This window comes from Budorcas taxicolor, chromosome 12 (genome assembly GCF_023091745.1).
Source record: "Budorcas taxicolor isolate Tak-1 chromosome 12, Takin1.1, whole genome shotgun sequence".
Lineage (NCBI taxonomy): Eukaryota > Metazoa > Chordata > Mammalia > Artiodactyla > Bovidae > Budorcas > Budorcas taxicolor.
The window spans coordinates 33,852,692-33,878,820 of record NC_068921.1 but is presented as its reverse complement, the minus strand read 5'-3'; the positions used below and the strand labels follow the sequence as shown (position 1 = coordinate 33,878,820).

The 26,129-nt window shown below is 45.7% G+C and overlaps 1 non-coding gene across 1 annotated transcript; it reads right to left on the bottom strand.

The window, feature by feature from the left end:
- Nucleotides 1-9,428: 9,428 nt before the first annotated feature.
- Nucleotides 9,429-9,501, bottom strand: TRNAG-CCC (transfer RNA glycine (anticodon CCC)). The gene has a single exon. It is a non-coding gene; the product is annotated as a tRNA-Gly (tRNA).
- Nucleotides 9,502-26,129: the final 16,628 nt, after the last annotated feature.

Below are 26,129 nucleotides of genomic sequence, written 5' to 3'. Positions count from 1 at the left end.
AGCCAGCCGGTGCAGCTTGATGGCCTGAACTTTGGAACACAGGGATTTTTTTGAAAGCACGAGGGAGGTTGGCCCAGAAGCAGCCTCCAGCAGATACCTGTTTCCCAGCCAGGTGTAGGGGATATGAGAGCAGGCTGCCAGAAGCAGTGCCCTGGGAGAAAGGTGGGTTTCCGTCAAAGTGAGAAGACGAGAGAGTCCAGTTCTGGGGCTGTAAGGGACTTTGCTGAGAACTGACCTCCCCTGCAGACACAGAATTCAAGAACTGGGGAAGGGCAGGTGATGAGATTAGGGGTCAATGTGCAAGGGTGTAACATGTTTAAGTGTGAGGGTTGAGGGGTGGATGGGGAGTGCTAGGGTAGCATGTTGTTCAGTCGCTCAGTCGTGTCCCTCTTTGTGACCCTACGGACTGTAGCATGGACTCTGCGGTTCTGTGGACTGCATGCACGCCAGGCTTCCCTGTCCTTCACTATCTCCCAGAGTTTGCTCAAACTCATGTCTATTGTGATACCATCCAACCATCTCATCCTCTGTTATCCCCATTTTTGTCAGTCTTTCCCAGCATCAGGGTCTTTTCTAGTGAGTCGGCTCTTCACTTCAGGTAGCCGAAGTATTGGAGCTTCAGCTTCAGCAGCAGTCCTTTCAATGTATATTCAGGATTGATTTCCTTTAGCATTGACTGGTTTGATCTCCTTGCTGTCCAAAGGACTGTCAAGAGTCCTCCAGCACAACTTGAAGGCATCAATTCTTCAGTTCTCAGCCTTCTTTATGGTCCAGCTGTCTCATCCATACATGATTACTGGAAAAACCACAGTTTTGACTATATGGATCTTTGTCAGCCAAGTGATGTCTCTGGTTTTAATACACTATCTAGGTTTGTCATAGCTTTTCTGAATCAAGCATCTTTTAATTTCATGGCTGCAGTCACCATCTGCAGTGATTTTAAAGCCCAAGAAAATAAAGAGTTTCACTGTTTCCATTTTTTCCCTATCTATTGGCCATGAAGTGATGGGACTGGACGCCATGCTCTTAGTTTTTTGAATGTTGAGTTGTAAGCCAGCTTTTTCACTCTCTTTCACCGTCATCAAGAGTCTCTAGTTTCTCTTCCCTTTTTGCCATTAAGGTGGTATCATCTGCATATCTTAAGGTTTATTAATATTTCTTCCGGCAATCTTTTGATTCCAGCTTGTGGTTCATCCAGCCTGGCATTTTGCATGATGTATTCTGCTTATTTTCAAACACATATGCATGCTTCCCAGGTGGCACTAGTGGTAAAGAATCTGCCCGCCAGTTCAAGAGATGCAAGAGACGTGGATTTGATCCCTGGCTCGGGATGATCCCCTGGAGGAGGTCACGGCAACCCACTCCAGTATTCTTGGTGGAGAATCCCATGGACAGAGAAGCCTGGTGGGCTACAGGCCATGGGGTCACACAGAGTTGGACGTGACTGAGCATATACTTCCCTAAACGTTTCATTTAGCTTGTTTTTGAGTGTTATAAAAATGCTACCTTGTGTGAAGTCTGTAAATTGCTTATTTTCTCTCAACATTATATTTTGAGGCTTACCCATATCATATCTAGGTATATCTAGGTTCGTGAATTTTCACAGTGGTGTAACATACATTGTGTAAAGCTCACTGTTTCTGTCTCCTGAGGGGGAGCTTTGTTGTTCCTACACTGTTTTCTATGATGAACCCATGAACATTACCGAGTGAGTTCCCTGATACACCGTGTAAGAGGGTCTCCAAGGCAGTGACCTACTAACTGATTGTGACTGTGGCTCACAATTAGTAAGCCATGAAAACAAATTAACAGAATGCAACCAGCATCTGTAGATTTCAACCTGACCTGGCATGTTTCAGTAAGCCCCAGAATGAAGAACAGTGTACAGAGGAGGGGCCTGGTTGAACATAGGGGAATCCTCAAAAAAGCCATACTGTGGACCAGGGAACATAGCCTCACAAACGTTATCACAGCAAAGCTGAGAAGACTCTAGGACCTCAAACACCAGGCTTCTGAAACTGTTGGATCAAAGATGATATTTACCAAGAGGATGAGTGTGTGCTTTGAACACAATTATTTAAGTGTTCTAGCAGAGAAGGTGCTTCCAGAAATGTGAAGGAAAAATGATCAACCTCAAATGGAAGTGGAGAGAGAGGGGTATGTGGATTCAGCTGGAGCATCTGTCTGCTCTGCCGAAAAGTCATTCGGAAAAAAGTATAAGCTTGAGACAAAAAGATGAGCGCACATCCTTCTACTCCACCATTCATCTTGTCTCAAAGCTATGGTTTTTCCAGTGGTCATGTATGGATGTGAGAGTTGGGCTGTGAAGAAAGCTGAGTGCCGAAGAATTGATGCTTTTAAACTGGTGTTGAAGACTCTTGAGAGTCCCTTGGACTGTGAGGAGAGCCAACCAGTCCATTCTAAAGGAGATCAGTCCTGAATATTCATTGGAAGGACTGATGCTGAAGCTGAAGCTCCAATACTTTGGCCACCTGATGCGAAGAACTGACTCATTGGAAAAAACACTGATGCTGGGAAAGATTGAAGGTGGAAGAAGGGGATGACAGAGGATGAAATGGTTGGATGCCATCACCAACTCAATGAACATGAGTTTGAGTAAACTCCAGGAGTTTGTGATGGACAGTAAGGCCTGGAGTGCTGCAGTCTGTGGGGTCTCAAAGAGTTGGACACGACTGAGGGACTGAACTGAACTGAACGGAAACATTTGTGGACAGGTGTTTGTGTGATTGGAGGTTTTCATTTTTCTTGGTAGATTCCTAGGAGTAAAATTCCTGGGTCATACGGTAAGTTTATGTTTAACTTTTAAAGAAACTGCTAAAATGTTTTCCAAAATTACTGTACTGTTTTACATCCTCACCAGCATCATATGAGGATTTTAATTTCTATCCACATCCTCACCAACACTTGTTATTATCTGTCTTTTTTAATTATAGCCATTGGGGTTTTAATTTGCATTTCTCTAACGACTAACGATGTGTAGAATTTTAAAATGTGATTCTGAGCTTTTGTATATCTTCTATTCAAACCTGTTTCATATTTTTAACTTGGGTCATTTGTCTTATTGAACTGTTTTGTGTAAGTCCTTTGCCAGATATATGATTTGCAAATCCTTTATAATGGTGTTTTTTGCAGTGCAAACATTTTTTTATCTCAAGGAAGTCAAACTCTTTCCTCTTTATGGACTGTGTTTTTGGTATCCTGTCTAAGAATGCTTTACTTAATCCAAAGTCACAAAGACTTTGTTTTGTAGAAGTTTAATGGTTTTAGTTTTTATATTCAGCTCTATGATCTATTATGAGTTAATTTTTTTATGTGGTGAGATGTAAGGGTTTAAATTCACCTTTTTATATGTGGATATCCAATTGTTCCAGCATCCTTTGTGGAAAAATGTTCTTTTGAGATGTGTGGAGTGAAAAGACATTTACCTTCTTTCTAGGTGCTATATAGATTTGTTACAGTGTCCCTGAAGAGTTTGTACATCAGCTGGCATATCTGTAGTCGTGTTCATACCTGGTTGTGTGTCTCTACTGATTGTCTCTAGTTAAAATAACCCTCACAAAGTTAATACGTCACTTTAAAAACTGGGTGAACATTGAGAATCGTAACAGTCGCCTGTAATTACAAACTGGAAGCAAATCGGCAGTGTTTCTACAAGCTCTGCATTCATGGCCGGTTCACACCATGTCCACCCACGTGCTTCCTTTTTCACGGGATGCTCCTGCTTTCTTTTGCATCTCCTGTTTCTTCAAGGTGGAGGGGAGAGGAAACTCTTAAGTTTTCCTGAGAGACACCTAGGGTGGATGTAGTGAGTCAGGACTGCCTTTCCGGATGTGATGGCTGGTTGGGCAGGCAGGGAAGGGCAGCTTCCTTTCCCAACCTGTTTTCCAGATAATTCTGCCTTGAGGTATGGCTGACAGAGGGGTCCAGGTCCACTCTCTGCTCAGCTGTTCCTGCATGAGAGGTTGCCCTCTGGAGCACAGACATCATGCTGTACTCCAGACCCCCCATCACTCGGGGAACAAACAGCACACCTGGAGCAGACCCAGCTCCAAGACGCTTCCTATCCCCATGAGCATGTGTGTATACAGGTTACACCACACATGCCTGTGTCCCCCGCTGAGTGCCTGCCTTTCTCCGGGCCCTCCCTCACCCGCTCTGGTCACTCTCTGGGGTTCTTTCTGTCTGAGCTCAAACAGAGCAGTTCTGACTCTCAGGTTACTAGGGACAGGGCTGTGACCACAGTCAGCAACCCGGGAACTCAGAGCCCATCCTGATGGACCATCCAGAGGAAGGGCTGCTCTGTTCTCTGTTTAAGCAAAACACAGATGGTCAGATTGAATCTAAGGCAGTTTTCTCAGAATGGGGCAGAGGCTATGCATATCAGAGCCACCCAGAATGCTTGTAAAAAGGTAGATACCCTTGGGACTACTAGCCACGACTTACTGAATCTGGTTGGGGGAGGGGGATGTGTAGGTCCTCAGCTCCTGGGTTTAGTAAGAGGTGCTTTTGTTTGCAGAAGCTTAACACCTACTGGTCCAAAGAGATGTCACAGAAGGACATGTAGAACTGACCATAGTCGACTGCTGTTGAATACAAGTGTGGCTCTTGATCCTTTGTACAAAATGGACTTTATTATGTTTGTAGTCATTGCATTTCAGAGTTTAAAGAGACTTACTGCTCATCTAAATAAGGCCAATGGATACGCAGTGGCTTGCCTGAAAAACCCATTTTTCTTTATTCCACTGTCTCCTTAGTGGTATGTCTATAAAAGTGCTCAAATGGGATGACAGACCTTTCACCCAAAGGTAGAATGCAACTCACAGAAAGAATTGTGAAAAGGAAATGGGGAAAAAAAGAATTATGTATTAGTTGTCTTTCAAATTCATCTAAGCATAAAAGGTTAACTTCCTCTGGTGATGGAGAATATTCTGAGATAAGCAGAAAATGCTGACATAAACGTGAGTCTGTGAAACTTGTTTTACTCGACCTTGTAACTGAGTTTAAATTGTGAAATCAGATCTTAGTAGAAATCACATATTTAAAAGCCTTTATAAGTCTCTGAAATTTCCTGTTGATGTTTGAAGTTTATCTTAGGTAGAAGGCTACTGCTCAGCTACTGAGACACTGAGTCCTAAACTTCCTCTAAGAAAAGGAAATAATCGAGAAAGTGTTTGAGGAACCGTGTCATCCTTAAAGTTAGGAAGAAGTTACCTTATTTATGGAGAATTATATAAATGACAATAAGATACTGGTGGGGAATTCATAGTGGATGGGCATTCTTTATGTCCAAGGTCTTAATTACTTCCCAGGGAGCATCACACAATGGACATAAAAAGGTCCAAACACACATAGGATACAGGTTTAGGGATTTGCGGTTTTTGTGATGGGAACACCATGGTCAATATACCAGCTGATGCTCATAAACACATTTCATTTTTGAAATAAAAAACTATTGAGGCACTCTGAGAAGCTTGGCTGTTGCTTTGTTTTATGTTGACAAAAACAATCTATACATGTGCTTCCCTGGAGGCTCAACTGGTAAAGAATCTGGCTGCAATGTGGGAGATCTGGGTTTGATCCCTGGGTTGGAAAAATCCCCTGGAGGAGGGCATGGCAACCCACTCTAATATTCTTGCCTGGAGAACTCCATGGACAGAGGAGCCTGGTGGGCTATAGTGCGTGGAGTTGCAAAGAGTCGGAACGACTGAGCAACTTTCACACATCTGTATACAGCATTCTTTATAATAGCAGGTTCCAGGCATATCTGATGACAAAGAACTGAAAGATTCAGAAATGGTGCAGGGATGTGTATTAATCAGTAATATTTTGGTTGCCAACAATACAAACCTTTCTGGTTTCAGGAGTGTTTGCCACACTTCAAGCTATGTTTCCTTGCTTTTTCCTCCCTAAATCCTTCCTATGTAGAACTTCCAGAGTTGCACATTATCTGAAGTAAATAAAGGAATTTATTCAATCACATAAAGTCCAGTGAGTGGTCTGGATTTCAGAAAAAGCTGGACCAATCAGGTCACACAATATTATCAGAAATGAATCTCAGGGAATTTCCTGGCAGTCCAGTGGTTTGCACTCCATGCTTCCACTGCAGGGGGCACAGGTTCAATACCTGGTCAAGGAACTAAGATCTCACAAGCCACTGCTGCTGCTGCTAAGTTACTTCAGTCGTTTCTAACTCTGTTCAACCCCATAGACGGCAGCCTGCCAGGCTCCCCCGTCCCTGGGATTCTCCAGGCAAGAACACTGGAGTGGGTTGCCATTTCCTTCTCCAATGCATGAAAGTGAAAAGTGGAAGTGAAGTGGCTCAGTGGTGTCTGACTCTTCGCGACTCCATGGACTGCAGCCTACCAGGCTCCTCCGTCCATGGGATTTTCCAGGCAAGAGTACTAGAGTGGGGTGCCATTGCCTTCTCTATCACAAGCCACAGGTGTGGCCAAAAAAAGTGAGTCCCAGTCTTTGCTACCTACACTTGGTCTCTCCCAGTGGTACTAAGACGGCTGTTAGAAGCCCCAGACTTCACATCCTTCTTATAACTCCCTACAGTTTCTCTGTCCTCAAGTTTCCCTCTGTAAGTCTCTCTGTAAAGCCCTCTAGTTCCCCCTGCTTGGATCACCTTTTCCCCTGGAAGTAAAGCCAGGTTTCCAGGGAGACTTACTCTGGTTGGCCAGCGTGGCTCCCCTGGCCACATATTTGTGGGAGAGGGAGGCTGAGACATTGTTCATCTCTCCCCTCAAACTGCTGATAGTAAGAGATGACAAGTCACAGATGTCCGTCCACTGGGGGTTGATGCACCTCAGTCAGTGGAATATGAGTTGTTACTCATAACGTATATGAGAGTACATGTGTTCAAATCTGCAGCTACCTTTTTTTTCAATTGGAATATAGCTGATTTACAGTCTTGAGCTGCAGAGTATAGCAATGAGATTCAGCTATATCTGTACATACGTCTATTCTTTTCCCGATTCTTTCCCATTACAGCTTACAACAAGATAACAAGATGCTGAATATAGTCCCCTGTGCTCTACAGCAAGTCCTCTTGTTTATCTGTTTTATTTACAGGACTGTGTAACTGTAATCCCCAGTCCTAATTTATCCCTCCCCACAGAGCTGTATTTACCTTTGCTGGTCTTCGGTCAGCAGATGTGAAAGAAAATACAGAAGCTTTATTAAAGTCCTTCCTTTTGTTTATATAAAACCGTGCTTTTAATTTGGGCTATTACAGCTTCTAGATTTTTTATTTTTTCAAATCTCTCTGTTGGAAGACCTCTTTGGAGCTGCAAGAGAGGAGAGTAATTATGAGTGTGACCCCCTCGACACAGGTAACAAAGAGCTCGCTTTCTGGCTCCACGTCCTGACTACCTGTGTGATCTTGGGCAAATTATTCAGCTTCTCTAATCCTGCATTTTCTCATCCACACAACAGAGGTAATAACGTGCCTTCCCCTTTGTGTTGTTTTGAAAATGAAAAGAACATGCAAGCAAAGCTTTGAGCTTCTTGCTGCCACGGAGGAAGCACTCAGAACTGCTGTTGTTATCAATATTATGAAGCCAGTTCATCTGCTTTTATGCCTGTTCACTGGTCATGGTTGCCAGGTTGCCCTGTTAGCTGTTGAATTCCCCAGCACTCAGCAGCAGGTGCTGTGTTTCCTTCAGGAGGGGCTTCATTCCCGACCCCACCACCATCAGGCTCAGCCTGGTCACCAGCGTTTGCTCTGGTCACTGTCTGACTTTCACCCACTGCACTGTTCTTCTCTGTGGAATTCCAGCAAAGCAACACCTCTGAGCAACACCTCGTGCAAGAAGACACTTTTTCTTACTGTATTGTGAAAAATGAAAATATACCAAGAAGTATAAGAAGGAAATAAAAACCACCACCCAGAGGCAATAACAGCTAACATTTTAATAACTCACTCTTCAGATATGGGGATATGTGTGTATATATACGTATACACACACACACACATATAATAAATGAAAGTGAAAGTGTTAGTTGCTCAGTTGTGTCTGATTCTTTGTGACCCCACGGACTGTAGCCTGCCAGATTCCTCTGTCCATGGGATTCTCCAGGCAAGAATACTGAAGTGGGTTGCCTTTTCCTCCTCCAGGGGGTCTTCCTGACCCAGGGATTAAACCTGAGTCGCCTGCATTGCACTGTGGGCAGATTCTTCAACGTCTGAGTCACCAGGGAAACTCTCTATATATGTGTATTTAAAACTAGATCACAACATATACAGTGGCATTTTCCCTTTGTTCATTTAACATTTGACATTCACTTAACATAGTATGGTTTCTCAAACCATTAGTCTTCAAAATTTTTGTTTTTGAAGGGAATCATTTTCTAGAAAGAATTTTGCATTATTTAAATGCTTGTTCTTTTGTTGTTGGGCTTGCTTTTCAGGTTTTTGCTGTTAGGAATAACATTATTATGAGTATTCCAGGACAAGCATCTAAAATACTTCCTTTATTTAGTATTTTGTTTTTTTTGGCTGGGTGGTGCAGTTCTCGGGACCTCAGTTCCCCAACCAGGAACTGAACCAAGCCACAGCAGTGAAACCCTGGAATTCTAACCACTAGGCCACTGGGGAACTCCCTTTTATTATTATTTTATTTTTTGGGCCACATTGAAAGTGTGATGTGCTCTTAGTTACCCGAGAGCAGAAACTGAACCTGTGCTCCCTTCAGTGGAAGCTTGGAGTCTTAACCAGTGGACCACCAGGGAATTCCCTTTATTAGCATTTTAAAAGTTGTGGTCTAGTTTCCCTGAAATCTATACGTACATATATTATATATATATATAAAACCTCTCTCTGTATGCATGTGTATGTGTGTGTGTATATATATATATATGCTCAGTCACTCAGTCATGTCTGACTCTTTGCAACTCCATGGACTGTAGCCCACCAGGTTCCTCTGCCCATGGACATTTCCAGGTTAGAATCCTGGAGCTGGGTGGCATTTTCAACTCCATATATATATATATGTTATATATATATAACACCACATTTTCTATATCAACTCATCTATGAACAGGCACTTAGAGTGCTTCCGTATCTTGACGGTTATAAACAATGCTGCAATGAACATAGCAGTGCCTATATCTTTTCAAATTAGTGTTTTTATTTTCTTCTGATAAATGCCCAGAAGTGGAATTGCTGGATTGTATGGCAGTTCTATTTTTAATTTTTTGAGGACCCTCCATGCTGTTTCCATAGTGGCTGCACCAATTACATGACCACCAATAATAGTACATGAGTGTTCCTTTTTCTCCACATCCTCACAACCACCAGTCCTTTCTTTTTTTAAACAAAATATTTACTCCATCTATTTGACTGTATCCTGTCTTGGTTGTGGCACACAGGACCTTAGATCTTGGCTGTGGCATGTGGGATCTAGTTCCCTGACCAGGGATTGAACCTGGGCCCCCTGCATTGGGAGCACAGAGTCCTAGCCACTGGACCACCAGGGAAGTCCTGTATTTCTTGTCTTTTTGATGACAGTTATTCTTACATATGTGAGCTGATCCTGTTGTTTTGATTTGCATTTCTCTGATGATTAGTGATGTTGAATACCTTGCAAGAGATTTCTAGAGACCAGAGTGAGCAGGAACAAGGAAGTGATACTGGGCATTTGCTGATCGGTGAAGTTGTTGTTGTTCGGTCACTACTTTCCCTGTAAGGAACAAAGGAAAGTCTTGGAGCGGACAGAAGACTTGTGCTGAGCAGACAAGCCCTGATGGGTGGATGAGGCTTTCCTTTTCTGGGAGAGTCAAGCATAGAGCATGGAAATTTTGTTAAGTTTCAGTTTGCTGATGTGGGGCCTGGCATGAGCAACTCATCTTGGGGTTAATCTGGTTATTTTAACATTTGTTGTTGTTCAGTTGCTTGGTCGTGTCTGACTCCTTGCAACCCCACGAACTGCAGCAATCAGGCTTCTATATGCTTCACTATCTCCTGGAGTCTGCCCAAACTCATGTCCATTGAGTCTGTGATAACCGTTCTTTATCTAATCTTTTGTGTCTTGCTTTCATTCAGCTTCCCTCACAGCTCAGTTGGTAAAGAATTCACCTGCAATGCAGGAGATCCTGGTTCAATTCCTGGGTTGGGAAGATCCCTGGAGAAGGGATAGGCTACCCACTCCAGTATTCTTGGGCTTCCCTGGTGGCTCAGTTGGTAAAGAATCCACCTGCAATGTGGGAGACCTGGGTCGATCCCTGGGTTGGGAAGATCCCCTGGGGAAGGGAATAGCTACCCACTCCAGTATTCTGATGTGGAGAATTCCATGGACTGTATAGTCCATGGGGTCGCAATGAGTCAGACACGACTGAGTGACCTTCACTTTCATTCAACATCAGGCTCTTGAGATACATCTTGTTGTATACAATGGTAATTGCAAATGCATCCCTTTTACTGCTGAGTCATATCCTATGAATATATTACAGTTGTTTATCCAGTTACCTGTTGGGTTGTTCCCAGTGTGAGGTCGTTATTGTTCTTAGTTGTTAAGTCATGTCCAACTCTTTGCAACCCCACGGGCTGTAGGCCACCAGGCTCCTCTGTTCATGGGATTCTCTGGGCAAGAATACTGGAGTGGGTTGCCATGCCCTTGAGGGGATCTTCCCAACCCATGGACTGAACCCATGCCTCCTATATCACAGGCGGATTCTCTACCACTGAGCCACCAGGGAATTCCAGTGTGAAGCTATTATGAATAAAACTACTATTAATATCCTCTTACAAGTCTTTTTGTAAATATGTGTTCATTTCTCATGGGTTAGTAGCTACAAGTGGTATCTCTGGATTTATGGAAGGTGGATATTTAACTTCCACAGGGACTGTGAGTGTTTCAGAGTGGTTACAACATTCTACACTCTTACCAGCAATGTCTGAGTTCTGGTTGCTCAACATCCTCCACAATAATTTAGAGTCATTTATCCTTGACATCCTGTGGGTGTGTAGTGGACTACTGTTTTTTTAAAAATTGGAATACAATTGATCTACAATGTTGGGTTAGTTTCGGGTGTATAGCAAAGTGCATCAGTTACACGTGTATCCTCTTTTTTGTAAGATTTTATTCTCATATAGGTCAGTACAGACTATGGTGTAGAGTTCCCTGTGCTGTATAGTAGGTCCTTATTAGTTGTCTATTTTATAAATAGCAGTGTGTGTGTGCCAATCCCATTCTCCCAGTTTATCACTCCCCTCATCCTTTCCTTCTGGCAACCACATGTTTGTTTTCTACATCAGTGACTCTATGTGTCATAAATAAGTTCATTTGTACCACTTTCTTAGGTTCCACACATGAGCAGCATCACATGATATCTGCTGTGATGTGCATTTTCCTGAACAAGCTGGGGCTGTTCTTTTAGTTGTGAGCTGCAGGAATTACTTATCCGCTCTAGATCCAAGTCCTTGTCAAAAGGGTGCACTGCGAATATCTTTTCCTGGTCGGTGAATGGCCTATTCATTTTCTTGGCAGAAGAAATGATGTTTGATGATGTTCCGTTTATTACTTTTTCCTTTTCTGATCAGGGCTTTTTGTGGCCCAGAACAGGAAGTATTTTCTCCTTCGTTTTCTTCTAGAAGTTCTCTCTGCTTAGGTTTTTACTTTTAAGTCTGTGGTCCATGTTTAGTTCATTGTTGCGTATGGTTAAGGGGGTCAAGGTTATTTTTTTCCTATGAACATCAAGTTGTCATAGCACCATTTATTGAAGACTACCGTTTCCCTATTGAATTGCTTTAGTGCCTCTCAAAATCACTTCCCCACATGTGCAGGTATCTGTTTCTGGGCTCTGTCTACTCCCATGCCCACACTCCAGTGTCCTGAGTAGTGTTCACATTCAAATAAACCTGAAACCAGGCAGTGTAAGTCCATCAGTTCTGTTCTTTGGGAGCCTGAATGCCTTGTTTTCAGTGTGAAGGTTCTGCACATATTCCACTAATTTTTCAGTAAGTATTTTATGATTTTGCTGCACTTAGGACTAATACATTATGAAAATCACTATTGCTTCCTGGTAGTTCTGATAGACTATATTTCCCAAAATGGCTGCAATGGTTTCCAGTCCTCAGGCTCTTGCAGACTCCCGCCGCTCTCCCATCAGTAGATGGGGTCTCCTCTTTCCTGTCCCCTGGGACCGACTGGGCCCTTGTGGCTGCCTCAGTGAACGGGATGTGGTGGGAAAGATGGTGCATGATTTCCAAGGTCAGGTTGGAAGGGCTGACAGAGTGTCCACCTGCCTCTCTTTCCTGGGACCCCTGGATCCAGCCAGCATGTTGTGAGGAAGCTGGGGTTACCAGGAGCGGCCATGTGCAGGGGTCCTGCTGCAGCCAGCCTCGCAGCCACAAGTGAAGGTGAATGGATGACTGAGGGGGAGGGCCTGCCACAACTGCCGCTTTGTCATCAGGAAAATAGATGGGCAGTTCTACGGCAGGTTGCTTTTTCTTTTCTTTTACCATTTTATTTATTTTCATTTTTGGCCACACTAGGTCTTCCTTGCAGCTCTCGGGCTTTCTCTAGTTTTGACAAGCGGGCTCGACCCTTCCTTGTGGTGCACAGGCTTCTCTTGTTGTGGAGCTCCGGCTCTAGGCTTCATGGGCTCCAGCAGCTGTGGTTCATGGGCTCCAGAGCGCAGCTTCAGTAGTTGTGGTGCATGGGCTTAGTTGCCCTGAGGCATGTGGAATCTTCCTGGGCCAGGGACGGAGCCCGTGTCCTCTGCAATGGCACGTGGATTCTTTACCACTGGACTGCCAGGGAAGTCCCATATTGCTTCTTCTATGTCTGGTGTGGTCCACTGCTCTCTAAAAACAATGTGTAACATTGAAAAGAATCTGGAGGAGTCATCAAAATGCATTTGCTGAGTTCTTAGGAAGCCCACCATAGGGGAATAAAGATTTCTATTGAATGTTCTTCCTTCCCAGTTGTTGTTGTTCAGTCAGTAAGTTGTGTCTGACTCTGTGACCCCATGAACTGACCCTTTGCCTAATCCTGTCAGGGTTGCTCTTTGGTTTATTAGTTTATAAATAACATCAGAGGAGAGCCAGAAAGGAAATTGGTCTGGGGACCAGAGGGAAAGGAAGGAGGTTAGGGACTGGTGGCTTTCACTGTTTTGGATTTGTTTGTTCCCTAAACTGGGGAGTAGAGGTGTGCGAGCTAGCTATATGCTTATCTGTGCCTTTTTACATGCCATATATATGCCTTTCCTTTATAAATGACTATAGTACGTCAAGGCTGTATACTGTCACCCTGCTTATTTAACTTATATGCAGAGTACATCATGAGAAATGCTGGACTGGAAGAAACACAAGCTGGAATCAAGATTGCCGGGAGAAATATCAATAACCTCAGATATGCAGATGACACCACCCTTATGGCAGAAAATGAAGAGGAGCTAAAAAGCCTCTTGATGAAAAGTGAAAGAGGAGAGTGAAAAAGTTGGCTTAAAGCTCAACATTCAGAAATCGAAGATCATGGCATCTGGTCCCATCACTTCATGGGAAATAGATGGGGAAACAGTGGAAACAGTGTCAGACTTTATTTTTTTGGGCTCCAAAGTCACTGCAGATGGTGATTGCAGCCATGAAATTAAAAGACGCTTACTCCTTGGAAGAAAAGTTATGACCAACCTAGATAGTATATTCAAAAGCAGAGACATTACTTTGCTGACTAAGGTCAGTCTAGTCAAGGCTATGGTTTTTCCAGTGGTCACGTATGGATGTGCGAGTTGGACTATGAAGAAGGCTGAGCACCGAAGAATTGATGCTTTTGAACTGTGGTGTTGGAGAAGACTCTTGAGAGTCCCTTGGACTGCAAGGAGATCCAACCAGTCCATTCTGAAGATCAACCCTGGGATTTCTTTGGAAGAAATGATGCTAAAGCTGAAGCTCCAGTACTTTGGATACCTCATGCGAAGAGTTGACTCATTGGAAAAGACTCTGATGCTGGGAGGGATTGGGGGCAGGAGGAGAAGGGGATGACCCAGGATGAGATGGCTGGATGGCATCACTGACTTGATGGACAGGAGTCTGAGTGAACTCCGGGAGCTGGTGATGGACAGGGAGGCCTGGCGTGCTGCAATTCATGGGGTCGCAAAGAGTCGGACACGACTGAGCGACTGAACTGAACTGATAGACATGTATCATATATAAACGTGTGTTTGTTGTTAGTTGTGTCCGACTCTGCAACCCTGTGGACTGTAGCCTGCCAGGCTCCTCTGTCCATGGGATTTCCCAGGCAAGAATATTGGAGTGGGTTGCCATTTCCTCCTCCAGGGGATCTTCCCGACCCAGGGATCGAACCCTTATCTCCTGTGTCTCCTGCATTGGCAGGTGGGTTCTACCACTGAACCACCTGGGAAGCCCATCCACGTGTAAAAGGTAGACATGTATATGTACACCTACTATGAACATTTTTAAAAAGAAATGAGGTTTTAATTTGAGGAAAAGAAAGGGTTAAGAAATGGCTTAAAGTCTTTTTTAAAACATTTATTTTATTTATTTGGCTGCACTGAGTCCAGAGAAAGAAATGACAACCCACTCCAGTATTCTTGCCTGGAGAATCCCATTGACAGAGGAGCCTGGTGGGTACAGTCCATGGGGTCGCAAAGAGTTGGACACAACTGAGCGACTCTCACTTTTCATGAACATTTTTAAAAGGAAATAGGGTTTTAGTCTGAGGAAAAGAAAGGCTTAAGAAATGGTTTAATGTCTTAAAAAATATATATATATATTTCTTTGGCTGCACTGGGCCTTAGCTGCAGCCCGTGGGGTCTTTGATGTTCCTTGTGGCAGGGAGGTTCTTTTAGGTTCAGCATGTGGGCTCTTCAGTGGCAGCATGTGAACTCTTAGGGCACGTGGGATCTAGTTTTCTGATCAGGGAATGAACCCAGGTCTCCTGCATTGGGAGCGCAGAGTATTAGCCACTGGACCACCAGGGAAGTCCCTTTAAGTCTTATTTATAAATTTATAAAGATGAACTCACTGGTAGAAACTTTTAGGATCACCCCAGCAGTTGTGATGACATCCTAAGAAAACATCTTCTGCCCCCCTGAAGCTTAGTCCTGCAGTTCAGAACATGTCCTCTTCCTCAACTTCCTGCTAAAGACTTATTGCTTATCAGGAACCTGTTTTGTTTTGTTTTAGGGCCCAGGATAGGCAGGAATCCTACTTGAAGCTGAAATTCCCAGCCCAGTTTTCAAAGCAAGTTATCCATCCCTTCTGCATTTTTTTTCCAAGGATGGAGGCAGAGGCCAGCCAAGGGGGCGCTTGGCACCACATGGCTTTGCAACTGGGGGAGAATTCTCTGTGCTGAACTCTGTTCTTCGTTTATGTGTTTTGAGGCTTAATGATCGCATCAGTAAATGCTGGGGCAGGCCCTTACGTCATTTTGTGTGTGTGTGTGTGTTCATTTTGAGATCAGAATTTTATCAGATATTAAACAGATTGCGCCCCCTCTCCCCTACACCCTCCCCCCCCCCCCCCACGCCTTTATGGAACGGTGCCCAGGGGGACCAAGCCCAGTTTCAACATTAACAATAAAGTAAAAACAACCAAAAGTAGACCACGTGATCTTGGACCAGTTCTCTCACCCCTCAATGATTCTGTTTCTGTGGCAGAAGGTGTGAGTGTGTGTATGTGTGTGTGTGTGTGTCCGGCGTTAAGTGATGCCCACGATTTCTTATAGTTTTAATAGGCCACCAGCTAGAGCTGGAGGGAGGTTGTGTCGTGGTTGCTGCGGGGGAGGGGGGCGGTGGTAGTAGTCTAGATACCCAGGACATCACTGGTGACAAGGCCACCATCGGGCACCTTAGAAATACCTGTTCCTGTGAGGTTCCGCATAGGCCCCAGCAGACCGGACACGGAGGAAATGGAAGAACAGAAACTGCGGGGGAGGGGGAGTAAAAAGAGAAAGCAGGCGTCCTGACCGCCTCACATCAGCGCCCCACGGCAAGGGCAGGGAAAACCAGAGACAAAGTCCCTGAGGGGCGCGCGTCCCCGAGGCGAACCCCCAAAGCACGGATCCCCTGCCCCGCCCCGCGCCTTCTCCGCACCTGCGGGCGTCCCGTCCTGCGTGACGTTCGGCGGCTTCCCGGAGCCCCGGGCCGCCCCCCCGCCCCCGCCCCGCACCCCGCAGCCCGGGCGCCGCCGCACTAGGCGCCGCAGCTGCACGGACGGCGCAGCCCCGCGCAGAGGCAGCCCGCTCCCGCCCGGCGCGCCCCCCATGGCCCTAGGGCCGCCGGCTCCGCGCCCAGCCCCGCGCAGCGCCCGCGGGGGGCGCGATGCCCAACGGCCCAGGCCGCTCCCAGACTCTTAGGATGTCCCTGCCCGGGAGGCCACGGATCCGCGCGTCCGTGGGTGAGAGCGGGGGCGCGGACTGGGGGGGTCTGGGCGGGGGCGCGGGCGGAGTTGGGGGGCGGCGCGGGCGGGGCGGGCCAGGGGCGCGGTCAGGACACAGCGCCCCGCCCTCCGTCCGCGCCTCCGACCCCTCCCCGCGCTGCGAGGCCGGGGCCGGGGGTGGGGGCAGGTCCCCCCGGGAGGGGGAAGGGAGGGTCCCGGATCAAAGCCCCGGCGCCGGCTCGCCTCCAGCCCCGGCCCTCGTCGCCCTACCGCCTACCCGCGTCCCCTCCGCGGTGGGCTCGGGGCGGGTGGCGCACCAGCATCTCGCCCCTCTGGCCTCGCCGAGCGTCTTGCTGCCGCAGAGCTGGGGTGGGGGGCGGCGGGGCACCCGGCTCTGTGACTCCCTGGGGACCCCGCGGCCTCGCGCAGCGACGCCGGAGCCGCTGACCCCTCCCTTTCCCACCCGCGGGGGCCGCCCGGCGCCCCCGCGAGCCGGCAATGCGCCTCGGAGGCCCGGTCGTTAGAGCCGCACGCAGCCCGGCGCGTCGAGGGCGGCCTCGGGCCGCCAGTCCTCAGGAGCCGTGTGTGGTTTGTTATGTAAACGTGTGTAGGGACCACAGGCTTGTGGAGCTGCATGTCACGTGATGGGGACACAGGCTGCGCTATCGACACCCTTCGATCATGAAGCATTGAAAGGGCGCTTCAAAACGATTAGGTTTCGTGCCACTTTGGGGCTCTTGGCAAGTTTGTAGGTACATACACGCAGGTGCAGGGTTTGCGGCTTGGAGCTGGGTTCGCTGGTGGTAGTCTCCCGTAGATTATGTCTGAGAAAATAGGCATATAAAAATAAGTGACTTCCCAATCCCTGTGGCTGAATAATGTGAAAGGGAATTAGCTTATCAGACAGTCTAGACCGGTGTTCCCGAGGCTTGAGTGATGTCCCGGCAGAGAATCCCAGCGACAGAGGATCAGGGGGCTGACGGGCTGAGACCCGACTGCGGGAGTCCCGGGGTCGGGGGAGGGCGGATGGTCCCTGTGTGGGTGCCCAGGGGTAAGGGGTACAGCTGCCTTGTGTTTGAAGGTAGGACCTGCAGGTCATGATTAGGATGAGGGTGTAAGTGAAAAAAGAGACACAAAGATGGAGGTTTTGGGTCCAAGAAATGGTTACTGAGATGGGGAAAGGTTCGGGAAGAGCAGAGTTCTGTTTTTTTGGTGGGGAGAGGGGGTCAGGAGTTTGGTTTTGAACCTGTGAGGTGCCAGCCAGAGAGCCCAGTGGAGACAAGCAGGCCGGTGTACAGACCAGAGGAGAACTATGAGGACTGCCCAGCAGGACAGGCTCTCAGGACCGGTGTGACCAGCACTCACTCAGGCCGCCATCTAGAAAGAGTCCCCAGTTTGCCTTTAGGCCCTGCCCTTGCTCTGTCGGAAGTCTTCCTGATTTTTGAGCCAGGGGCGTGCACTTTCATTTGGCTCTGCGCCCTGCCGATTACGTAATCCGTGTATATAGATGTGGCCAAAATGAGAGGGGTCCTTGCCCAGAGCCCTGGGCACTCCACATTTCAAGGTCAGGGAGATGCAGGCGGCAGCAGGGGGCTGCGAGGTTGGCCAGTGAGCTCAGAGGGAGCCGAGAGACCGTGTCCAGAAAGCGGGGTGTCCGACTGGGCCTGGCATCACCCCGGGCTCAGGACAGGTGAGGCCTGAGAACCGTCTGTTTGTTCAGCAGCAGGGAGGGTAGGGCATCAGTGACCTTGCAGAAGCTGTTTCTGTGTGATCCCGGGAAGAATGTCTATAAGAGATGAAGAGGACAGGCGTTGGAAACAGCTTGACCAGAAAACTCTTTGGGGTGAACTTTGTTGCTAGGGAGAGTGGAGCAGAGGGGGGAGTGGTTGCTGGAGGAGGATATGAGTTCTAGGAGGCCGTTTTAAGGCCTGTGACAGTTGTACAGTTGTTGGCATGGACGTAAAAGCCAGGGGAGAAGGGAGGGCAGGGTTCTGAGATTCAGAGAAGAGAGCATGTCGTCAGGGTGGAGCAGTGGAGACACGTCCAGTGGTGGAGGATGGGGGTCTCGCTGTTGGATAGGCTGCGAGATGGGAGCTTATTTGGGGTCTATTACACTTCCCTGGAGGCTCAGATGGTAAAGAATCTGCAATGCAGGAGACCCTGGTTTGATTCCTGGGTCAGGAAGATCCCCTGGAAAAGGGATAGGCTACCCACTCCAGTATTCATGAGTTTCCCTGGTAGCTCAGATGGTAAAGAATCCACCTGAAATGTGGGAGACCTGGGTTTGATCCATGGGTTGGAAAGATGCCCTGGAGCAGGGAACAGCTACCCACTCCAGTATTCTTGCCTGGATGATTCCATGGACAGAGGAGCCTGGCAGGCTACAGTCCACAGAGTTGCAAAAAGTCAGACATGACTGAGCGACTTTCACTTTTTCACTACACACCATGTAAGGAAGAGGGAGGCCTTGACAGTGTGGACTCCCTGGGGCACACATTTGAACTTGCGTAAAGGGCCTGCTGGGCCTTCCCAGGTGACGCTAGAGGTAAAGAACCAGCCTGCAATGCAGTAGATGTAAGAGACACGGATTCTATCCCAAGGTGAAGATCCCCTGAAGAAGGGAATGGCAACCCACTCCAATATTCTTGCCTGGAGAATTGCATGGACCAAGGAGCCATATATGATGGGCTATATTCATGGGGTCACAAAGAGTCAGACATGACTGAGCATGCACCCAAAGACTAAAAGAAAAAAAAAGGATTATTCACAAATTACAGTTTAAATTGGTTATGCTAGTACCTAGCAAACTTTAGGGTTTCTATATTGAAACAACAACCTAGTGGGCTGTCTTAAGAATTTTTTAAATTAATGAATTTTTTAGTGATGGATAATTGCTTTACAGAACTTTGCTATTTTCCATCAAACCTCAACATGAATCAGCCATAGGTATACATATATCCCCTCCCTCTTGAAGCTCCCTCCTATCACCCTCCCCATCCCATCCCCTCTCCTCCCTTCTCCCCATGTCCATAAATCTATTCTTTATGTCTGTTTTTCCACTGTTGCCCTGTAAGTGAATTATTCAGTACCATTTTTCTAGATTCCATATATATGTGTTAGAATATGGTATTTATCTTTCTCTTTCTGACTCACTTCACTCTGTATAATAGGTTCTAGGTTCATCCACCTGAGAACTGACTCAAATACGTTCCTTTCTATGGCTGAGTAATATTCCATTGTGTATATATACCACAACTTCTTCATCCATTCATCTGTAGATGACATCTAGGTTGCTTCCATGTTCTAGCTATTGTAAATAGTGCTGCAGTGAACAGTGGGATATATGTGTCTCTTTCAATTTTGGTTTCCTTGGGATATATGCCTAGGAGTGGAATTGCTGGGTCATATGGTGGTTTTATTCCTAGTTTTTTAAGGACTCTCCGTACTGTCTTCTATAGAGGCTCTATCAGTTTACATTCCCACCAACAGTGCAAGAGTGTCCCCTTTTCTCCACACCCTTTCCAGCATTTATCATTTGTAGACTTTTTGATGAGGGCCATTCTGACCTGTGTGAGGTGATATTTTATTGTAGTTTTGATTTGCACTTCTCTAAAAGTTGGCTTAAAGCTCAACATTCAGAAAATGAAGATCATGGCATCTGGTCCCTTCACTTCATGGCAAATAGATGGGGAAACAGTGGAAACAGTCAATCTTTATTTTTTGGGGCTCCAAAATCACTGCAGATGATGATTGCAACCATGAAATTAAAAGATACTTACTCCTTGGAAGAAAAGTTATGACCAACCTACATGGCATATTCAAAAGCAAAGACATTACTTTGTCAACAAAGGTCCATCTAGTCAAGGCTATGGTTTTTCCAGTAGTCATGTATGGATGTCAGAGTTGGACTGTGAAGAAAGCTGAGCGCCGAAGAATTGATGCTTTTGAACTGTGGTGTTGGAGAAGACTCTTGAGAGTCCCTTGTACTGCAAGGAGATCCAACTAGTCCATTCTAAAGGAGATCAGTCCTGGGATTTCTTTGGAAGGAATGATGCTAAAGCTGAAACTCTAGTACTTTGGCCACCTCATGCAAAGAGCTGACTCATTGGAAAAGACTCTGATGCTGGGAGGGATTGGGGGCAGGAGGAGAAGGGGATGACAGAGGATGAGATGGCTGGATGGCATCACGGACTCAATGGACGTGAGTTTGAGTGAACTCCAGGAGTTGGTGATGGACAGGGAGGCCTGGCGTGCTGCAGTTCCTGGGGTCTCAAAGAGTCGGACGTGACTGAGCGACTGAACTGAACTGAACTGAACTGAATAATAAGCAATGTTGAGCATCTTTTCATGTGTTTGTTAACCGTATGTATGTCTTCTTTGGAGAAATGTCTGTTTAGGTCTTTTCCCCACTCTTTGATTGGGTTGTATGTTTTTCTGGTATTGAGTTGTATGAGCTGCTTGTATATTTTGAAAATTAATCTTTTGTCAGTTGTTTCATTTTCTATTATTTTCTCCCATTCTGTGGATTGTCTTTTCACCTTGCTTATAGTTTTCTTTACTGTGCAAAAGCTTTTAAGTTTAATCAGGTCCAACTTGTTTACTTTTGTTTTTATTTCTGTTACTTTAGGAGGTGAATCATAGAGGATCTTGCTTTGATTTATGTCATCGAGTGTTCTGGCTACGTTTTTCTCTAAGAATTTTATAGTTTCTGGTCTTACATTTAGGTCTTTAATCCATTTTGAGTTTATCTTTGTGTATCGTGTTAGGAAGTGTTCTAATTTCATTCTTTTACATGTAGCTGTCCAGTTTTCCCAGCACCATTTACTGAAGATGCTGTCTTTGCCCCATTGTATATTCTTGCCTCCTTTGTCAAAAATAAAGTACCCATAGGTGCATGGATTTATTTCTGATCTTTCCAGCTTGTTCCATTGGTCTATATTTCTGTTTTTGTGCCTGTACCATACTGTCTTGATGACTGTAGCTTTGTAGTATAATCTGAAGTCAGGAAAGTTGATTCCTCCAACTCCATTCTTCTTTCTCAAGACTGCGCTGGCTATTCGGGGTCTTTGTGTTTCCATATGAATTGTGAAATTTTTTGTTCAAGTTCTGTGAAAAATGCCATTGGTAATTTGAGAAGGATTGCAGTAAATCTGTAGATTGCTTTTGGTAGTATAGTAATTTTCACACTATTGATTCTTCCTACCCAGGAACATGGAATATCTCTCCATCTGTTTATGTCATCTTTGATTTCTTTCATTAGTGTCTTATAATTTTCTGTGTACAGTTCTTTTGTCTCCTTAGGTAAGTTTATTCCTAGATGTTTAATTTTTTTTGTTGCAATGGTGAATGGGATTGATTCCTTAATTGCTCTTTCTGATTTTTCATTGTTAGTATATAGAAATGCAAGTGATTTCTGTGCATTGATTTTGTATCCTGCAACTTTGCTAAATTCACTGATTAGCTTAGTACTTTTCTGATACTATCTTTAGGCTTTTCTATGTACAGTATCATGTCATCTGTAAACAGTGAGAGCTTTACTTCTTGTTTTCCTATCTGGATTGCTTTTATTTCTTTTTCTTCTGATTGCTGTAGCTAAGACTTCCAGAACTATGTTGAATAATAGTGGCAAGAATTTTGATAGTTTATGGATTCTTTAAAATTTTCAAGCATAGGTAGTCTCTGTATCTGCCAATAGTCATTTAGTTTCTTCCTTTATAATCGCTATAATATTTTTTCTCCTTTGATTATATTTGCTAGTACTGCCAATAAATGGTTACTGGAAGTGCAATAAGGGATACTTCCAGGATCTCATGCTTCTGGAGTGCGACATGTGCTCTCAGAGCTGTAGTTCTGTTACACTAGGGAAGGATTCTTGCCCTCCTACCTGTACCCAGTTCAGTATGCGCAGAGGCTGTTTTGCTTGCACCTTTTAGATAATCATAAGAAACCAAAAAATACATCAAGATTCCTGGTGGCTGTGTGGGGGTCTCTCCCTTTCACCTCTGGAACTTTGTGTTGATTAAAGTGAATCATGGAGCATCTATCAGAATGGCTATAATGAAAAGTGGTGACATCACCAAACACGTGCCAGGGTGCAGACAAGCTGGATTGCTCATACCTTAATGCTGGGCAGGTAAAATGGTCCAGCCAGCCACTCAGGAAAAATGTTTGGCAATTTCTTACAAAACTGAATGTTCAGTGTCCTTTGACACAGCAGTTGTACCCTTGGGCATTTATTTCAGAGAAAGAGAAACTTCCCTTCACACAAAAACTTGTACATCGATATTCATAGCAGCTGCACTAGATAGCCAAACACTAGGTGTCTTTCTGATAGCCAAAAACTAAATGTCCTTCTGTGGCTGGGTGATTGAACAAGAACTGTGGTGTCTCTGTATCAGGGATCACTGCTCAGCAATAAACAGAACCAAGTACAGCAGCTTGGGTGGATCTGCAGAGAGTTGTGCTGAGTGAAAAAAGTCCAGTCCCAATAGGTTATATGCTGTCTGATCCCACTGACGTAACATTCATGAAATGCAACATCATATTCATAGAAATGGAGAGCTGACTAGTGGTTGCTAGGGTGAAGGAGGGTGCAGGGTTGGAGGGGTACAGGGCAACACGGGCATCCTTGTGCTGATGGGCATTTCTGCGTCTTGACTTCCTCCGTGTCAGTATCCTGCTTGTGATGCCGCCTTATAGTTTTGAAGATGGTGCCACTGGGGGAACTGGCTGGAGGGTACACGCAGTCTCAGTTTTATTTATTTGTTTGGCTGCACCGGGTCTTCGCTGCGGCGAGGGCTTTTCTCTAGTTGTGGAGAGCGGGGGCTGCTCTCCCTTTGGCAGCGTGCGGACTTCCCATTGCAGCGGCTTCTCTGGCGGCAGAGCACAGGCTCTCGGGGCACGGGCTCAGTAGATGTGGCGCACAGGCTTAGATGCTCCACAGCATGTCAGGTCTTCCCGGCTGAGGGATCAAGCCCATGGCCCCTGCGTTGGCAGGCAGATTCTTTACCACTGAGTCACCAGGGAAGCCCTCAGCTGTCATTTCTTACAACTGCATGTGTATCTGAAATGATCTCAAAATATAAAATTTAATATACAAAAGTAAGGCATAGTCATTTTTCATCAAATCAACTAGTTAATTGTCATGCTGCAGGTCTTGTAGTGTACTCCCATTGAAGACAGTTGAATTATACTATTATAATTTCATTGATAGGAGGTTCCTTCAGGGCAATTAGATTGCCCACCACCTTTGTAACACCACACAGCGTCTGTGTTTAAGAATCTTTGTGCTTGGCACGTTACCTCCTGCTTGATGTATCTTGGCAGGGTGTGCGGAGGGGTGAGCTTAGACAATAGTGTACTCCCTTCAAAGTGTGCTTCTCATTTTTTACAAACTAGCAATGAAGGGATCAGCGGTCATGGTCTGCTTTCAGATTATGTGCCAACAGACGTGGAGAACAGACTTGCGGTTGCCAAGTGGGAGAGGCGTGGGGAAGGGGTGTCTGGGAGCTTGAGCTTAGTGTATGGAGTCTGTTACCTATAGAATGCATAAGCAACAGGTCCTACTGTGCAGCACAGGGAACTATATTCAATATCCTGTGATAAACCATCATGGAAGAGAATAGGAAAAAGAATATATGTATGCATAACTGAGTCACTTTGCTGCACAGCAGAAATGAACACATTGTAAATCAACTAAACGTCAATAAAATATTTTTTTAAAAAGACTGCATGCCAAGCTGCATGTGCTAAGTTGCTTCAGTCGTGTCTGATTCTTTGCGACTCTATGGACTACATAGCCCACCAGGTTCCCCTGTCTGTCCATGGGATTCTCCAGGCAAGAATACTGGAGTGAGTTGCCATGCCCATCTCCAGGGGATCCTCCCAACCCAGGGATCAAACCCGCATCTCTTATGTCTCCTGCATTGGCAGGCAGGTTCTTTACCACTAGTGCCATCTGGGAAACCCTCCAAGCTGCATACGGTTGAGTAAAATAATTCTAGGGTTGTTGTTTTTCACCTATGAGATGTCTTTGACTCCTGTCTTAGCCTGGATATGAGATTGTACTCATATCCAGCTGTATTGGTCAGCTCAAATATACTTTGTGTTGGTGTGTTTCAGACATTTTCCCTGGGGATGAGAATACAAAGACTACTAAGAGGGGGCCTCCTGCCTCTGTAGAACTTACAGTTTGGTTGAGGTGGAGCCTTTCAGTCTAGTGAGGGAGGCAAAGTGGAAACAAAGTCATTGATTTGAACAGATATGTATGGGGGCCTGCTATGTGCTGGGCACACGGGATGTGTGTCCTCACAGATGGTGCATGTGGGTGAGCAGGGAATCAGGTGCTGAGTGTGTTGGTGGGTGTGTGACAGGGGTGAAAGTGAGGACAGACAGGAAGGGGAGGTGTTTTCTATGGACAACGATGTCTGGTGGTATTGGGCAGCAGCTTTAGTTCAGTTCAGTTCAGTCACTCAGTCGTGTCCGACTCTTTGCAACCCCATGAATTGCAGCACGCCAGGCCTCCCTGTCCATTACCAACTCCCAGAGTTCACCCAAACTCATGTCCATCGAGTTGGTGATGCCATCCAGCCATCTCATCCTCTGTCGTCCCCTTCTCCTCCTGCCCCCGATCCCTCCCAGCATCACGGTCTTTTCCAGTGAGTCAACTCTTCGCATGAGGTGGCCAAAGTACTGGAGTTTCAGCCTCAGCATCAGTCCCTCCAATGAACCCCCAGGACTGATCTCCTTTAGGATGGACTGGTTGGATCTCCTTGCAGTCCAAAGGACTCTCAAGAGTCTTCTCCAGCACCATAGTTCAACAGCATCAATTCTTCGGTGCTCAGCTTTTTTCACAGTCCAGCTCTCACATCCATACATGACCACTGGAAAAACCATAGCCTTGACTAGACGGACCTTTGTTGGTAATGTCTCTGTTTTTGAATATGCCATCTAGGTTGGTCATAACTTTCCTTCCAAGGAGTAAGCATCTTTTAATTTCATCGGTGCAATCACCATCTGCAGTGATTTTGGAGCCCCCCAAAATAAAGTCTGACACTGTTTCCCCATCTATTTCCCATGAAGTGATGGGACTAGATGCCATGATCTTAGTTGTCTGAATGTTGAGCTTTAAGCCAACTTTTTCACTCTCCTCTTTCACTTTCATCAAGAGGCTTTTTAGTTCCTCTTCACTTTCTGCCATAAGGGTGGTGTCATCTACATATCTGAGGTTATTGTTATTTCTCCCGGCAATCTTGAGTCCAGCTTGTGCTCCTTTCAGCCCAGCGTTTCTCAAGATGTACTCTGCATATAAGTTAAATAAGCAGACTGACAATATACAACCTTGACACACTCCTTTTCCTATTTGGAACCAGTCTGTTGTTCCATGTCCAGTTCTAACTGTTGCTTTCTGACCTGCATATAGGTTTCTCAAGAGGCAGGTCAGGTGGTCTGGTATTCCTGTCTCTTTCAGAATTTTCCACAGTTTATTGTGATCCACACAGTCAAAGGCTTTGGCATAGTCAATAAAGCAGAAATAGATGTTTTTCTGGAACTCTCTTGCTTTTTCCATGATCCAGCGGATGTTGGCAATTTAATCTCTGGTTCCTCTGCCTTTTCTGAAACCAGCTTGAACATCTGGAAGTTCATGGTTCACATATTGCTGAAGCCTGGCTTGGAGAATTTTGATCATTACTTTACTAGTGTGTGAGATGAGTGCAATTGTGTGGTAGTTTGAGCATTCTTTGGCATTGCCTTTCTGTGGGGTTGG